The sequence below is a fragment of the Dipodomys merriami genome, unplaced genomic scaffold (genome assembly GCF_024711535.1).
Source record: "Dipodomys merriami isolate MVZ:Mamm:240054 unplaced genomic scaffold, mDipMer1.0.p SCAF_21, whole genome shotgun sequence".
Classification (NCBI taxonomy): Eukaryota; Metazoa; Chordata; class Mammalia; order Rodentia; family Heteromyidae; genus Dipodomys; species Dipodomys merriami.
In genome coordinates, this window is record NW_027203493.1 from 26,118,696 (window position 1) to 26,134,657 (window position 15,962).

Below are 15,962 nucleotides of genomic sequence, written 5' to 3' on the forward strand. Positions count from 1 at the left end.
TTCTTGTACTCATAAAGAACTAATTATTATTGGCATCATCGTGATTCACTGTATAGTTATAGGCATATAGGAAAATACATCTTGCTGAGGCTAGGAACTAGTGGGAAAGGAACCTCAGAATTCGGAGATGTCTGGCTACCATTTGTATCTTGTGAAATGTTCTATTTTTCAATTTGATTGTCTGAATCAAGGAATTTAGCATGACAGTTATTAATTACAAAGTGCACTGTAGAATACTGCTTTTGGAGAAATCAAAAGCATGTTTTTGACCTTCCTTTGACTGCTTTCAAAGTCAAATCTTAGGATCCTCATAAGTGAGCATTTCTGATTTATGTCTGTTCTCTGCAAACAGGGCCAGGCCTCGGTCCTTCACCACTGCCCAGTGATCAGTCTTTCTAGCTGTTTAGCTATATGTCATCTTCAACATGGACTGCCTTTATTCAGCACTAGTGTTATTTTTGAAATATTTGGACTCAAATCACTTAAAATATACTTCAATTTATCAATGGGACATTGGAAGTAAAAGAGAACAATTCATGAAATGAGACAAATGTAGATTTAATCACAAGCTCTGTGACTACCATCAAATTACTAAACTTCCCGGAGCCTCATTTTTCCCATTGGTCAGATAAAGACATGGACATCTCTCTTTCAAGTTGGGGTGAAGGTTACACGGCAGGATAAATATAAAAGTACAGTGTCAGAATCACCACTTTCTGTTCCAGGTTGGTCCCTTCCTACTCTTCAACAACAGCCATTGTTGTAGTCTATCCTGCCAGGTCCATCTCTCTAGGCCTGTGTTTTTAATCCATCTGTTTAGCTCACATGACACTGCTCTTCCAGCCAATGAAGGACTTAAGCAAAATGCTTTGAGTATTTTCCAAGGGTATAATACTATGTTCATGCTGCCCATCTTTCTGCCCAATTCAGAAAATGATCCCAACTCAAGACTTTCATTCTAGGAGGAAATCTGCCCATGGAAAGACCTGTAGAGTGCATCTCTTAATTCCTATATGCTGCTTATGTAATTGTCAATTAGGGCAGGCATTATTATTTTGGAGGTTGCTCTAAAAATTAAAAATAGAACAAGTGTGTGATCCAACAGTCCCATCACTGGGAATATATTCAAAGGCAATGAAATCACTCTGTTAAAGATAGACCTGTAACATTATTGGCATATTTATTGCAGTACTACTCACAATAGCCAAGATATTCAGTCAACCTAAGCATCCATCAACTCGATTAATGGGTAAAGTAAATGTTGTATATGTGCCAAATAGACTATTACTCAGCCAGAGAAAAGATTAAATCCAGTCATTTGTGACAACATGGATATATCTGGAGGGCAGAATGTTAAATGAAGTAAGCCAGCAAAAAGAAGACAAATATACAATCCAATTCCCATGTGGAGGTGAAACAAAATTGATCTCATCAAAGTTAGGAATAAACTAGAGGCTACCCATGCTGTGCGGAGTAGGTAGGAGATGTATGAGAAATAATGGGCTGACAAGAACAATATTAATGCTACATACGAGCAATGAATGCTAGGGTTTTTTCTGCACAGAAGTAGATATAATTGGCAATAATACATTGTACATCTCAAGATAGCTGTAAGTGAGGACTTTGATTAGACCCACTATGAAAACTGATTAAAGTTTAAAGTAATATGCCAGGCACTGGTAGCTCATGCCTGTAACACTAGCTACTTTAGGAGCCTGGGATCTGAGGATTGCGATTTGAAGCTAGCCAGGGCAGGAAAGACTGTGAAACTCTTATCTCCAATTAATCACAGAGAAATCTAGAAGTGCCATGTGGCCCAAGCTAGCCTTGGGTGAAAGGAGCTCAGGGACAGCACCCAGGCTCAGGGTTCAAGCCCCAGGAAAGTCACAAAAATAAGTTCAAAGTAATAGATGTAATAATTACCCTTCAGAATTGTTTTTGTTTAAAGTCATCACTATGACCAATGTCTAATAGAAACAACTTAACGTAAGAAATATTTATTTTAGCTTCTAGTTACAGAGTACAGTCTACAGATGCTTAGCCTCATGCACTGAGCAAAACTTCATGGTGACAGAAACAGGAAGCCTGAGAGCTTCTTCACATTGTTACAGGTAGGAAACAAGAAAGAAAAATACAGGAAGAAAACAGGGGCAAGATACCCACCCCCCAATGACCTCCTCACAGTGACCAACTTCCTCCAGCTAAGTACAAACACCCAAAGTCTCCATAAACTTCCCGAATAGCACCAGTAGCTGGGCATCAACTATTCAACACATAAGCCTCTTTTCACACTCTAACTATAACATATAGGATCATTACCTGATATTTTCATGAACGGAATTGAAGGGCACCCTCCAATAGGCAGAATTGTAATGTGTGTCAAGGAAATGATTAAAATAATTTTCAAGATGCCTGTTTCATACCCACAGAGAGAACAATGATGGTGGAATCTTGTCAGTAGACAATGAATCCAGCAGAGAAGGGTCAGAGACAGAAATAAACATCGGTAAACTGCGTAGTCTCCTATTTTCAATATTTCACTAACCATCTTTTGACCAGAAAACATGCTAATACCAACGTAAAGTCCCTTTTTAGGGCTCCAGACTTGGTTAAAGGCTTGTATTCATTTCTGAAGTTTGCCATCACAAATTCCAATAAATAAACAAGCAAAAGAATCAATTCTCTTAAATTCTGAAATGAAGGTATCTTCAAGATCGATTTCTTCTTGGAGGTTCTAAGTGAGAAGCCATTTCTTGCCTCTTGTTGCCTTTAAGGGACTACCAGCAATGTTTGATAATCTTGGCATGTAGCTTCACAATACCTATCTCTGCCTACATATTCACATAAACTTTTCTGAGGTGTCTAATTTTTCTTTTAAGGAAACCAGTAATTAAAGTTATGGTCCATGCTAACTCCAGAATATCATCTTATATTTTTAATCTAACTAACATCTGCAGTTACCTTACTTCCAAATAAAGTAACATTCCCAGGAACTATCCTGTTTACTATCCAACCTAGAAGGGTCTAGTGCATTCCTCTAGAAAACCTTCTGCATAATTCTGATACTATTTTCATAGCATGCTATAATTGCCTACTTACTTATCAGTGTAACCAATATATTTGAGTTTATGAAGCACGAGGACCATGACTTTTGGTACAGTTCTTGGACATAATGCATAAACCATTCATTCTTTTTTTCCTGTGTCTCTTTTTCTGTTCTTTTTTGTATATAGTTTTATTATAAAGATTCTGTACAGACAGGTTAAAGTTACATGAGTAAGGTAATAAGTACATTTTCTATCACGCATTGTTACTTCCTCCTTTGATTTTCCCCTACCATCCTTCCCTCCCACTTCCCCAACACCTCCCTCTTCTCCCCCGAAGTTGTAAAGTTTGTTTTCAACATAGTGTCTTGTACATCTCATTGTTACAATGGGTCAACCTGTATCCTTATTTCAGCTTTTTGTTATTTCCATTTCCCCTCCTCAAATTAAAAAAAAAAATGTATATACAAGATACAGGGCACCGGAATCAAATAGAGTGAAAATAGGGGTTATACCATGGGGGAAGAACACACAAAACAAACAAAAAAAATCACATAGCACATTTTAAGTACATTAAAAACAACAGCAAGAAAGATAAAATCTCTTGTGTCCCTATCTTGGGGTTCATTTCACTTAGAATCATCTTATAAAATCATATGTGCATAGCCTTTCACCTTTTCTGCTTGTCCTAGACATATACTAGTTATTGCAAATAAGGGAAATCATGGATCCTATGTTTCTTTAGACCAGGCTAACCTCATTTAATATAATTTTTTCCAAGCCTTTCCATTTCCCAATAAATGGAATGGTGTTATTCTTTCTGATAGAGGCATAGAATTCCATAGAATACCACATTTTTCTTGATTCATTCATCTACTGAGGGCCATCTGAGTTGGTTCCATATCTTAGCAATGGTGAATAATGCTACAATAAACATACTTGTGCTGGTAGCTTTAGTATGGCCTTATTTGTGATTATTTTGGTAAATGGAGAAACTCTAGGGCTCCTTAGCACAGGCCAGAAATACAACAAATAAAAGAAAGGTTGGACAAATGGGATTGTATGAAACTCCAGAACTTCTACATGGCAAAGGATATAGCTAGCAAGATCAAGAGAAAGGCCACAGATTGGGAGAAGATCTTCACTAGCCATACAACAAAGGTCTCATATCTAAAATATACTTAGAACTCAAAAAATTAACTCTTCCAACAACAAATCCTCAAAGAAACAACTGCCTGACTAATAGTGGGTTAAAGATTTACAGAGAAACTTGTCTGAAGAAGAAATAAGAATGGCCAATAGACTTATGAAGAAATGCTCAACCTCTCTAGCCATAAAAGAAATGCAAATCAAAATAACATTAGGATTCCACCTCACCCCAGTTAGAATGGCTATAATCAAGAACTCTAATAACAACAGATGCTGGAGGGGATGTGGACAGAAGGGAACCCTGCTGCATTGTTAGTGGGAGTGTAAACTTGTTCGACCTCTTTAGAAGGCAGTATGGAGGTTCCTCAAAACAATTCATTCATTTTTTAAATTTTTTTTCAATTTATTGTGAAAATACTGTACAGAGGGGTTACAATAACATGGGCAAGATAATGAGTACATTTCTTATCAAGCATTATAGCCTCCTCCTTTATTTCCCCTTCCCATTCCTTCCCATCCTCCCCGTCCCCCCTCCCAATCCTCCCCCACCACTACCAAAGCTGTAAAGTTCGTTTTTCTACATAATGACTTGTATATCTCATTGTTGCAATGGATCCACCTGTATCCCTATTTAAACGATTTGTTTTTCCCTTCCCTTCCACAGATTATACCAACCTCAAATACAATGAAAGCAGGGGTTATTTTTTTGGGGGAGGTCCGGTCGTGGGGCCTGAACTCTGGCCTGGGCGCTGTCCCTCAGCTCTTCAGCTCAAGGCTAGCGCTCTACCACTTGAGCCACAGCGCCACTTCCGGCTTTTTTCTTTTTGCTTATGTGGTGCTGAGGAATTGAACCCAAGGTCTCATGCATGCAAGACAAGCACTCTACCACTGAGCCACCTTCCCAGCCCGGTTATTATTATTTTTTTTGTGAGAATACCGTACAGAGGAGTTACAATTACATGGGCAAGATAACAAGTACATTTCTTATCTAGCATTGTTGCCTCCTCCTTTGTTTCCCCTTCCCATCCCTTCTCATACTCCTCTCTTCCCCCCACCGGATACTTCCCCCACGCCCCACCAAAGTTATTAAGTTTGTTTTTCGACATAACAACTTGTACATCTCATTGTTGCAATGGGTCCACCTGTATCCCTAGTTAAACAATTTGTTTTTTCCCCTTCCCCTTCACAAATTATACCAACATCAAATACAGTGAAAGTATGGGTTATACTGTGGGGGAGGGACATACAAAGCAACATAGAAATCATCTTATAAATATGATAGAAACAATTGCATGAAAGGAAAAAAAACAAAAAAAACCATTTGAATACTTATCTTGGGGTTCATTCCCCTAACATCAACTTATCTGACCTTTTCTGCTTGACTCAGACATATACTAATTATTTCAAATAAGAGAAACCATGGGACCTATGTTTCTTTGGGCCTGGCTTACTTCACTTAATATAATTTTTTCCAAGTCTTTCCATTTCCTAACAAATGGGGCAATGTCATTCTTTCTGATGGAGACATAGAATTCCATTGTGTATATATACCACATTTTCTTGATCCATTCATCTACTGAGGGGCATCTGGGTTGGTTTCATATCTTAGCTATGCTAAATAATGCTACAATAAACATAATCATAAAGCCCATGGATTGGGAGAAGATCTTCACTAACCATACAACAGACAAGGGTCTCATATCTAAAATATACTTGGAACTCAAAAAATTAAATCCCCCAAAAACAAATCTTCAAAGAAATAACTGCCCAACAAATAAGTGGGCTAAAGACTAAAAGAGAAACTTCTCTGAAGAGGAAAGAAGGATGGCCAATATACACATGAAAAAATGCTCAACCTCTTTAGCCATAAAAGAAATGCAAATCAAAACAATGTTGAGATTCCATCTCACCCCAGTTAGAATGGCTATAATCAAGAACTCTAATAACAACAGATGCTGGAGGGGATGCGGACAGAAGGGAACCTTACTGCATTGTTGGTGGGAGTGTAAACTTGTTCAACCACTTTGGAAAGTAGTATGGAGGTTCCTCAAAAGACTCCACATAGAGCTCCCCTATGACCCAGCAATCCCCCTTTTGGGCATTTACCCAAATGATCACAAACAACAATTCATTCTTTATAGAATAAATTAATTATAAATTACAGAGCAGGTGTATATATCAGAAAAGGTTTTAGCAGTTTAAAATTCCTGTTATAATCAGAAGAGACACAAAGGAATTTTAATCTAATGATGGGCTTTTGCAAATACTTTGCTTTCTGTTTTTGTCAACAGAATGGAACATGTAGGATAAATGAAAATATAAAATTTTGTGGTGAGAAATAAAGGGAAAATGTTGTTGTAAAGACAAAGGACAAAAAAAAAAAAAAAAAGACAAAGGACATTTTCCAATATTAGCGGTTTCAAAGTATTACATATATATATATATATATATATATATGTAATATATATATATTACATTTGGGGGGGGTCCGGTCATGGGGCCTGAACTCTGTGCCTGGGCGCTGTCCCTGAGCTCTTCAGCTCAAGGCTAGTGCTCTACCACTTGAGCCACAGCGCCACTTCTGGCTTTTTTCTTTTTGCTTATGTGGTTCTGAGGAATTGAACCCAGGGCCTCATGCATGCAAGGCAAGCGCTCTATCACTGAGCCACCTTCCCAGCCCCATATATTCTTGTAAAGACACTCTACAGTGGGGTTACAGTTACATGAGTCAGGTAATGAGTACATTATCTTTTTTTTTAATTGTGAAAATACAGTACAGAGTGGTTACAATTACATGAGCAAGGTAATGAGTACATTTCTTATCAAGCATTGTTGCCTCCTCCTTTGTTTCTCCTTCCTATCCCTTCCCATCTCCCCTCCACCCCCCTTACCCCCCACCTCCGCCAAAGTTGTAAAATTCGTTTTTCAACATAACATCTTATATATCTCATTGTTGCAATGGGTCCACCTGTACCCCTATTTAAACAGTTGGTTTTTTCCCTTCTCCTCCACAAATTATACTAACAGCAAATACAGTGAAAACAGGGGTTGTACCATGTGGGAGGGACATACAAAGCAACAAAAAAAGAAAGAAAAAAACATTTGAGTCCTTATCTTGGGGTTCATTTCGCCTAACATCAACTTATCTGTCTCAGACATATACTAGTCATTGCAAATAAGGGAAACCATGGGACCTATGTTTCTTTGGGCCTGGCTTACTACATTTTCTATCCAGCACTGTTACCCCCTCCTTTGTTTTTCCCCTACCATTCCATTCCTCCCCCTTCCCAACTGCTCCCCGGCCAGTTGTAAATTTCATTTTCAACACAGTGTCTTGTACATTTCATTGTTACAATGGGTCAACCTGTATCCTTGTTTCAGCATTTTGTTATTTCCCTTTCCCTCCCCAAATTAGAAAAATGTATATACAAGATGCAGGACAGTGGAGTCAAATAAAGTGACAACAGGGGTTATACCATGGGGGAAGGATATACAAAAGAATAAGCCAGGCCCAAAGAAACATTCTTACTGTTTCCCTTACTTGCAATAACCAGTATATGCCTGAGATAAGCAGAAAAGGTCAAAAGCTATGTACATATGACCAGATAAGATGATGTTAAGTGAAGTGAACCCCAAGATGGGGACACAAGTGATTTTTTTTCTTTCTTGCTATTGTTCCTAACATATTTATAATGTATCATGTGATTTTTTTTTGTTTCTTTGTATGTTCCTCCCCCATAGTATAAGCCCTGTTTTCACTGTATTTGATGTTGGTGTCCTGCATCTTGTATATACACTTCTCTAGTTTGGGGAGGGGAAGGGAAAAAAACAAAATGCTTAAATAGGGATACAGGCTGACCCATTGTAACAATGAGATGTACAAGACACTATGTTGAAAAACGAACTTTACAATTTAGGCGAGAAGGGGGGAGTGTAGTTGTGGAGGTGGGAGGGAAGGGAGTGTAGTGGAAAAACAAAGGAGGAGGTAACAATGCTTGATAGGAAATGTACTCATTACCTTACTCATGTAACTATAACCCCTCTGTACAGTATTTTTGCAATAAACAATGTATTAAAAATAAAAAAAAGAATATACCAAATAAAAAAATTCACATAGTACATTAAAAACAACAGCGGCAAAGATAAAATCTCTTGTGTCCCTATCTTGGGGTTCATTTCACTTAGCATCATCTTATATGGTCATATGGACATAGCTTTTGAGCTTTTCTGCTTGGCTAGTAAGATTATCCTAGATGTATTCTAGTTATTGCAAATAAGTGAAACCATGGGACCTATGGTTCAAAGTATTTTTTAAATTATTTCAGTAATAGTTGAATAGTTTTCTTCTTTCATTATTCATTTTACATCTGCTATTATTCAAAAGTGAGATAAGAAACTTGTTGTATTTAGTAGTTACCTCAAATTTGAGAAAAAAAATGGGTTGATGATCTTTGTTTATAAGTCTGAAAACCTGAAAAGTAGTAGACAGGAGGGAAAAAGAAGAAGAAAGTTTGTGATTGACCAACAGCAACCGAAAAGGTGTCAGAGATAATTTGAGGACATGTGGTAACTCTGAACATGAACATGAAGATGGAAAAAGGAAAGAAAGGATAAATATGCATGCATTTAGTTGAGGGGTTCCCTGAGCTCATGGTTAACAGCCTTCTGACATGACTACAGAGATGTCATGAAATCTATCACACTTCGAAAATCGAGTGGCTACTGGTGACAGCAAGTGAAAAGACTCAGTCTTACTCATTTTAAGAGCTGTATAGCAAATGATTACAATCCAGTAGATTGTGAAATACTGAAAAAGGGCCAAATCAATTCATGTTCATTGTATTGACTCCCTGGGACATTACTGTAATCAGAGACAATCAAAGTGACAACCCACTAACAATCCAGTACTGATGCTCATTACAGTTAGAGTAAAGATAAGCTAGAACAAAGGACTGGTGCTCATTATAGTATAGCATGAAGATAAACTGGAATACAGTAATGCACCATAATCTATGCTGCAGCATTCAAATGATTACAAGCACAAAAGGTTGCTTTGTCATCAAAGACAACACAGCATACATTTCCAGACTCCAAGGCTCAAATCACTATCTGTGGTTTACAGCAAAATAAAGACCCTATTTTGCTAAACAAATAGACTAAGTTCTTTATCTTTTATTACAAAATATGTTTTCCAGAATAGGATAAAATATTGAAAATTAAGGGGAAAACAAACAAAAAGCAATCACCCAAAACACTACGAAAATTCTGATGTCTTCAGAATACCTTTCTCAGAACACTAAGCATTCTCTGAGCAACTTTGCATGCCGAAAAAGCTAAGGTTGATGTTGCCAATTCCTGCCAAAGAGACTCAGGCAGGTGCTCATAAATCACATTTCTTTCCAACTATACATACCATGGATAGGTTAATTATTCTCACATGTGTTAATGCTGCCAGATCTCATAAAATCACATCACTGATGAGTGGTGTATTTCATGCTAGACTTTTCCAAGGCATCACACATGTACCAGCTGCTTTCAAAGCAAAATAATGGTTGTTCTTGCTGTGTCCTTATAGCATCCACACAGTTGTAGTTCTAAGGCAAAATCATCCTCCATCATTTTTCCCATGTACATAGTTACCAAAGTGCTTTTGTCCTCTCCCCTGCATCTTTTTGCTACTTGTTTTAACACAGAGACTATTCTTTATCTAAATGGAGCCAATAGGCATGGTAAACAAATATTTTCATTACCTTAAACCAACCAAACTTCCACAGTTTCTCTCAATAGTTTTCAATATTTCTTGCCTAATTTTAAAATGAATAAAATTCTCCCCCAAAATAGTTCATATTGTTTCATACAACTATCCACCTTATGATATCTCTTGTCACTAATAAATTCTTATATCAATGCCATTCTTCTCTATTCCCAGGCCCAGATAAGTCATTTCTTCCTTGTTATCTTTATACTTTTGAAATCATAGTCATTGATCAAACCACAGAAAATTAATTTTTGATAGATAAGGCATGGGATGTTTTAACACTATTTATCTCTTTTATACTCTATCCTAAAACAATACAAGGAGAAACTATTTTTATTCCAACTTTTCAAATGAGGATATAGAGTCTCAAAGTAAAACATCTACTCACTTTATACCACTCTTGAAAGGTGAAGCATCTGTCACATGTTATTGAAATTATTGAGTTACCTGCAGTCTATTACTATCCTGCTGAAAGAAGGGTCCTTTTCTACATCAACCCTAATGCCCTGTCCAGAGCCTGCATATGCATGTTAGACAATACATTTTGAAGCCAGATGTTAGTAGCCTAAGCCTGTTATCTTAGCTACTCAGAATACTCAGGAGGCTGAGATCTACTACATTGTGGTTTGAGATTTGCCCTGTCAGAAGTGTCCATGAGATTCTATCTCCAAGAACATAGCCAGCAGAATTGAAGATAAGGCTTAAATAGTAGGACATCAATTCAAAACCCTGTATGAGAGGGAAACACAGAGAGAGAGAGAGAGAGAGAGAGAGAGAGAGAGAGAGAGAGAGAGAGAGAGAGAGAGAGAGAGAGAGAGAGAGAGAGAGAGAGAGAGAGAGAGAGAGAGAGAGAGAGGCAAAGGAGAGAGGACAGAGAGATAGAGATGGAGAAAGGAAAGAGAGAGGAAGGAAGGAGGGAGACAGAGAAGGCGGGATAGAGATGGTAAATTACTAAAGGAAGTAGGATAAATACAGAGAATGTGATAGGCTGTGACAGATATTTAATCTCAGTTAAAAAATATTCATCCTACTAAGGACACAGGACCAAGGTTTTGGAAAAAGCCTGACATGGTTTTACTTCCTAATGTTATCTTAATGATGACATTAAGGAAAAGGACATTACGCTAAACAGAAAAAAAACTTTCCAGAAAGTATTTCACTCAGTTTGCATAGCTGTTCTCCCTGACACTGAGCACCTGCCGGAGTCTATTTGGCAGGAATTGGCAGCATCAACCTTAGTTTTTTCAGCATGCAAAGTGCTCAGAGAATGCTCAGCCTTCTAAAAAGGTTTTCTGAAGACATGCAGAAGGTTACTGCATTCCTTTCTCTGCCATATCCTTGGCAACTTTGCCTAGCTGGACACAGGTCTTGTCTTCTACTCTTTTGCCAGTTTCTGAGGTTGGTAATCTTCTCCTGAACCACTTACTTCGAAAGTCAACATGGATATTTCTTCTCAACACACTTGGTCCATTGGGCCAATACCACAGACAGAATAAAATAGGTGGTATTAATTGTCCTATCTGGCTCTCAGAAAATCCCAGACTAGTCTATGAAGAAGAGAAATTAAGTGTTTAGAAATTTCTTGACCACAAGGACTCACAGTTAAATATTATATAAGCGATGTGTCTCTAATTCTGTTAAAAGTCAAAATTGAAGATTTAGTGGAAAATGGTATCTGTAGCAGCCAATGTCTCTTTGGGATTTTTGTTCCTCAAGCCAGCTAAGCTATTTTCTACTGTAAAGCCTTTAGACTGAGTATTTATCCCCAAGGTGATCATACGATTCACAGCTTCACCTTGTTCTGATCTCCAGGCATATGCTGTCTCCTCTAAAATGCCTTCCATGACCCAGAATTTCTTAAATATCATCACCGCCACACTCTGTGCCTTTTGCCTGCATTGCCATCTTCACAGCATCACCTCTCCACGCTATCAGAGAGTCAGCAACAGCAGCAGTATCAGAAGCAGCGGGACTAACATTTATAGAGCACTTAACTTTTCCAGAAGGCTGTGCTAAGCACTTCAGATGAACTGAACATACAGCTCTCACAACTCGCTTCAAGAAAAGAAACTGAGGATAAGTAGTTCACCCTATGATCATCTGCACCAGTAAATGGCTTATGAGGACAATAAGAAGTTTAAGTAGGAATTGTACAGGTGAATAGGCGTAAGACACTTTAGTGAAGTGACATATGTATGGGAGATTTCAGTGAATAGTTTCTGGTTTTGTTTGGCAATTGTTCATGTCTCATTAACATTATTGGTTAGTTAGTTGTTGGCTCAGGGCTACCCCTTAATATCTATCCTCAGTACATGTGGTTTTGGAAGAGTTGGCTATATGTCTACTACTCAGAATAACCATAGCCACCTAAGGAAGTTCAAGGAAAAATTTTCTTGATGCCAGTGTGAATATGGAAGGGTGCTTTTATAGAAATGCAGATAAAATCATTCTGGAACAACGAGTGGCCTTTCCTTCCATTTTTTTCATTTTCATTCACATTGTCAGGACTTTGGAGTGGGCTTTAATATTCATTTCCTCTGTGATCATAAGCAAATCATCTGGCCTTTGGCATCTCATAGCACTTTGTTTTAAGAAGAGATTGCACTCAGCCAGGTGCTGGTGGCTCACACCTATAATCCTAGCTACTCAGGAGGCTAAAATCTGAGGACTGCAGATCTGAAGCCATGGAACTCTTTCCAGAAAACCAGAAGTGATGCTGACTCAAGTGGTGGAATGTTAGCATTGAGCTGAAGAGCTCAGGGACATTGCCCCCAGGCCCAAAGTTCAAGCCCTACAACCAACAAAAACAAACAAACAAAAAAGAGGTGTTGAGTGTTTATTTCTGCGGTAGCATTACTTCAGTTATTCAGTAAGTGTACCGTTTTCCTCTGAGAAAGAGGCAAGTCATTCAAATTAAGAATGTAACTAATCAGAAATTTACCTAAATAAATAATAAGTAGAACAAGCTTACCTAAATAAATAATAAGTAAACTAAGCTACTACTGAAGCCAGAACTCGATGCAAGTCAATTCCACAGCCCAGTAGCAGGTACAATACTGATCTCAGAAGCAGCACCTCCCATTTTAAATCTGAGTCTCAAATGGGTTGAATTTGTATCAACTATGGTTAAAAAGTACTTAGTTCATTGCACAATCTTGGGGTAGAGTTCCATAAAAAGTGTTTTAAAAGTTCTGGCACTTAATGGATTAAAGAAAGAAAATCATTTTGGGTAGATACATGGTTTTCTGGAGAAGCAGAATAAATGAGGCTTCCATTAAATAAAACTATCCTTTCTCAGCTAAAACCTAGTTCGAAGTTCATAGGAAGACAATGACAAGGCAGACAGGCATTTTCTATATTGTAAAGATAGGCAAACTAGGGTAGAAAAATAGAAATGATGGGTGAATGTACATACGTAAAGATGGAAGTAAGAAACTCAAGGTGATGGATAGATAGATGAATGAGATGATGGAAGGGGTGATACTGATCAAGATGCATTGTGTGAATAAATGGATATGATGGTTTGAAACCCCTTCATACCACTATTTTGAAATAGTAAAATATGCAAGAGAAAGAAAGATGACAGAGAGCCTGATGCTGTGAAAATTACCAGATTCACACACAAAACACAGCAGGTAGAAAGGGTGGAATATGAAATTTTCATTTCCTGACTTCCAATACTCTTTCTACTTGGCCACATTCCCCTTTGTGCCAATTGTCTTATCATCACTGTTAGATGCCACTGCTCTTTCTTTTTTGTTAGGTGCACACAGGAGAATAATACTGTTTTCAATAGGGGAAAGGAAGAAAATCATTATAAAAAGCCTACACAGATGCAATAACACCGAACTGACTTCAGATGTGTTTGATGACTGGGTTTTACACAACCAGATACACATCCAGCAATACTATAGCTTCTACACCAATTTCAGGCCCAATGCCCACATGTATGATTGATGGAACTCAATTAATACTACTTTCTGCTGCCTGATTTCTTAGTGACACCAAGTTATCTCAGCATGTTACAGCTGCCCTGAAATTTCTCCACTGGCTCCTGCTACAATTGAGTATTGATTGAAAAATTCTATTACTGTACTTAGTTACACAGCTTTCAATAAACAGGTCACAGGTGGCACTGTGGCTGGTTTCAAGGAGAGCTGAAAGATCTGAGAGCAATCAGATACCTGAGAAAATTAGCAAGAAGCCTCAGCTTCTTGAGCAGCATGTGTAGCTCTGTGTGTTTGAGTGTGACCTGGTAATTGAGTATGTACTGACTTGCTTTGGGCCCTCAAATGAAGCACACTGACTCCACACAATATGGAAGATACTTATTTATTTATTCTACATGGAAGATATTTAAATCAACATGATTGTATTTCAAATAAAGGCAAGAATAAAAGATAAAAATCATCATTTGGCATGTGATCGTTTGTAGCAACTAATTCACTCATACTTTAACTAACATTATTGAGCAATGTCTCTGTCTCCAAGATTGAATTAAATGCTCTTCTCAACCTCAGGCTGTGAGTTAAGTACTGGGAATACTAAGACAAATGAATGCCATCATCAAGAAACCCTGGTCAGAGATTAACAAACCACAACACAGGTGCCTGATCTTACAAGCCATTTCTTTTTTTTATGTAAGCTTTATTGGAATGAAGCCAAGCTCATTGATTTACATATTGTTTCTGGCTACAATGGCAAAACTGAGCAGTTATGACAAGTGTGACTATACTACAGAGCCTATATACACATCACATGGCCCTAGAAAAAGGTTTTCCACCTGCAATCATCACGGGCACTAGTGGATGATGTCTTAAATTCCTAGTAAAGAAAGATGATAAACTATTAAGGAAAATTACCTAAGACTAAGTTTTCCTTCAGCTGAATAAGAGGATACATGAGAAAATTTGAAAATAATGAGCAGAGTGAGAAAGGTAAGGCGGGGGGTGTCTGTGAAGCTGCAGAATGGACTAAGTAAAATACAGACTGGCATTAATATTTCAAATTCTCAGGAAATGCATCCTACATAAAATCAGTTGGACATATGATGAAGAAGGAAGGAATCTGTATATAGAGAGTATTTTATAATATACTGAGGAATCTGGAATTTATTTATAGAGAATTTTAAGGTGTTTAAAAGATTAAACACATTGTAGTAGTCCAAATTCAGCCTGTGTTTGTCTTACACCATGAAAATCTGGAAGTTTCCTAACAAAACTTGACAGATTGTCTGAATGGTTCTTTCACCACTTGACCTTAAATGTAGTAAATCAGATAAAATATTGTTCTAAATTCTTTTGAGTTCTCAGATTTTAAAAAAAAAAGAAGAGTGCATGTTCTTTAGATATGTTTAATATACACAAGGTTGGAGTCATGAAATGTAGTTCACTTGATTAAAAATGAAAAATCTGATATGTAATTACTGTGGCATTTTGCTAAGACTGAATTGTGTCCTTGCAAAAATTCATATGTCAAAGCCTGAACCTCCTTATGTAGTGCTTAAAGATGGTGCCTTTTGGAGATAACTAGGTTTAAATGAAGCCACAACGATAAGGACCTCATAATGGAACTAGTGTCCTCAGTAGAACACAAAGTAACCAATATTCTCCTCCATCATGGGAAGATATAACAAGAAGATGGCAGGTTGCAAACCAGTTAAATTGCTCAACAGTTGGAAATGGTCCTTACCAACCTTTAAACTGTGAGAAACAATGTCTACACTCTTAAGTCTTGCAGCCTATAGTGTTATATTGTAGCAGCCTGAACAGACATCACTTACATAGTGATATTTACAACTTGATAATAGCAAAAAAAAAAAAGGATCAAACAAAAGAATAGTCAATTCTTCCATCATTCTCCCCCATTGACCAATATACATTTACTTAGACATTGATTGGGTGAATTACAACCCCTATGTACAACTACTTAAGGATAGTTTTAAAGAAATGATTGATAGTCAAACTTGTATTTTAGAACGATCTTTTTTTAAGAAACAAATGAGTATGAAT

General features: G+C 37.5%; 1 protein-coding gene across 2 annotated transcripts in view; it reads right to left on the reverse strand.

Moving 5' to 3' along the window:
* Positions 1-15,962, reverse strand: part of Nell1 (neural EGFL like 1) — an 824,312-nt gene that overhangs the window by 196,536 nt on the left and 611,814 nt on the right. The gene's annotated exons all lie outside the window — the stretch shown is intronic.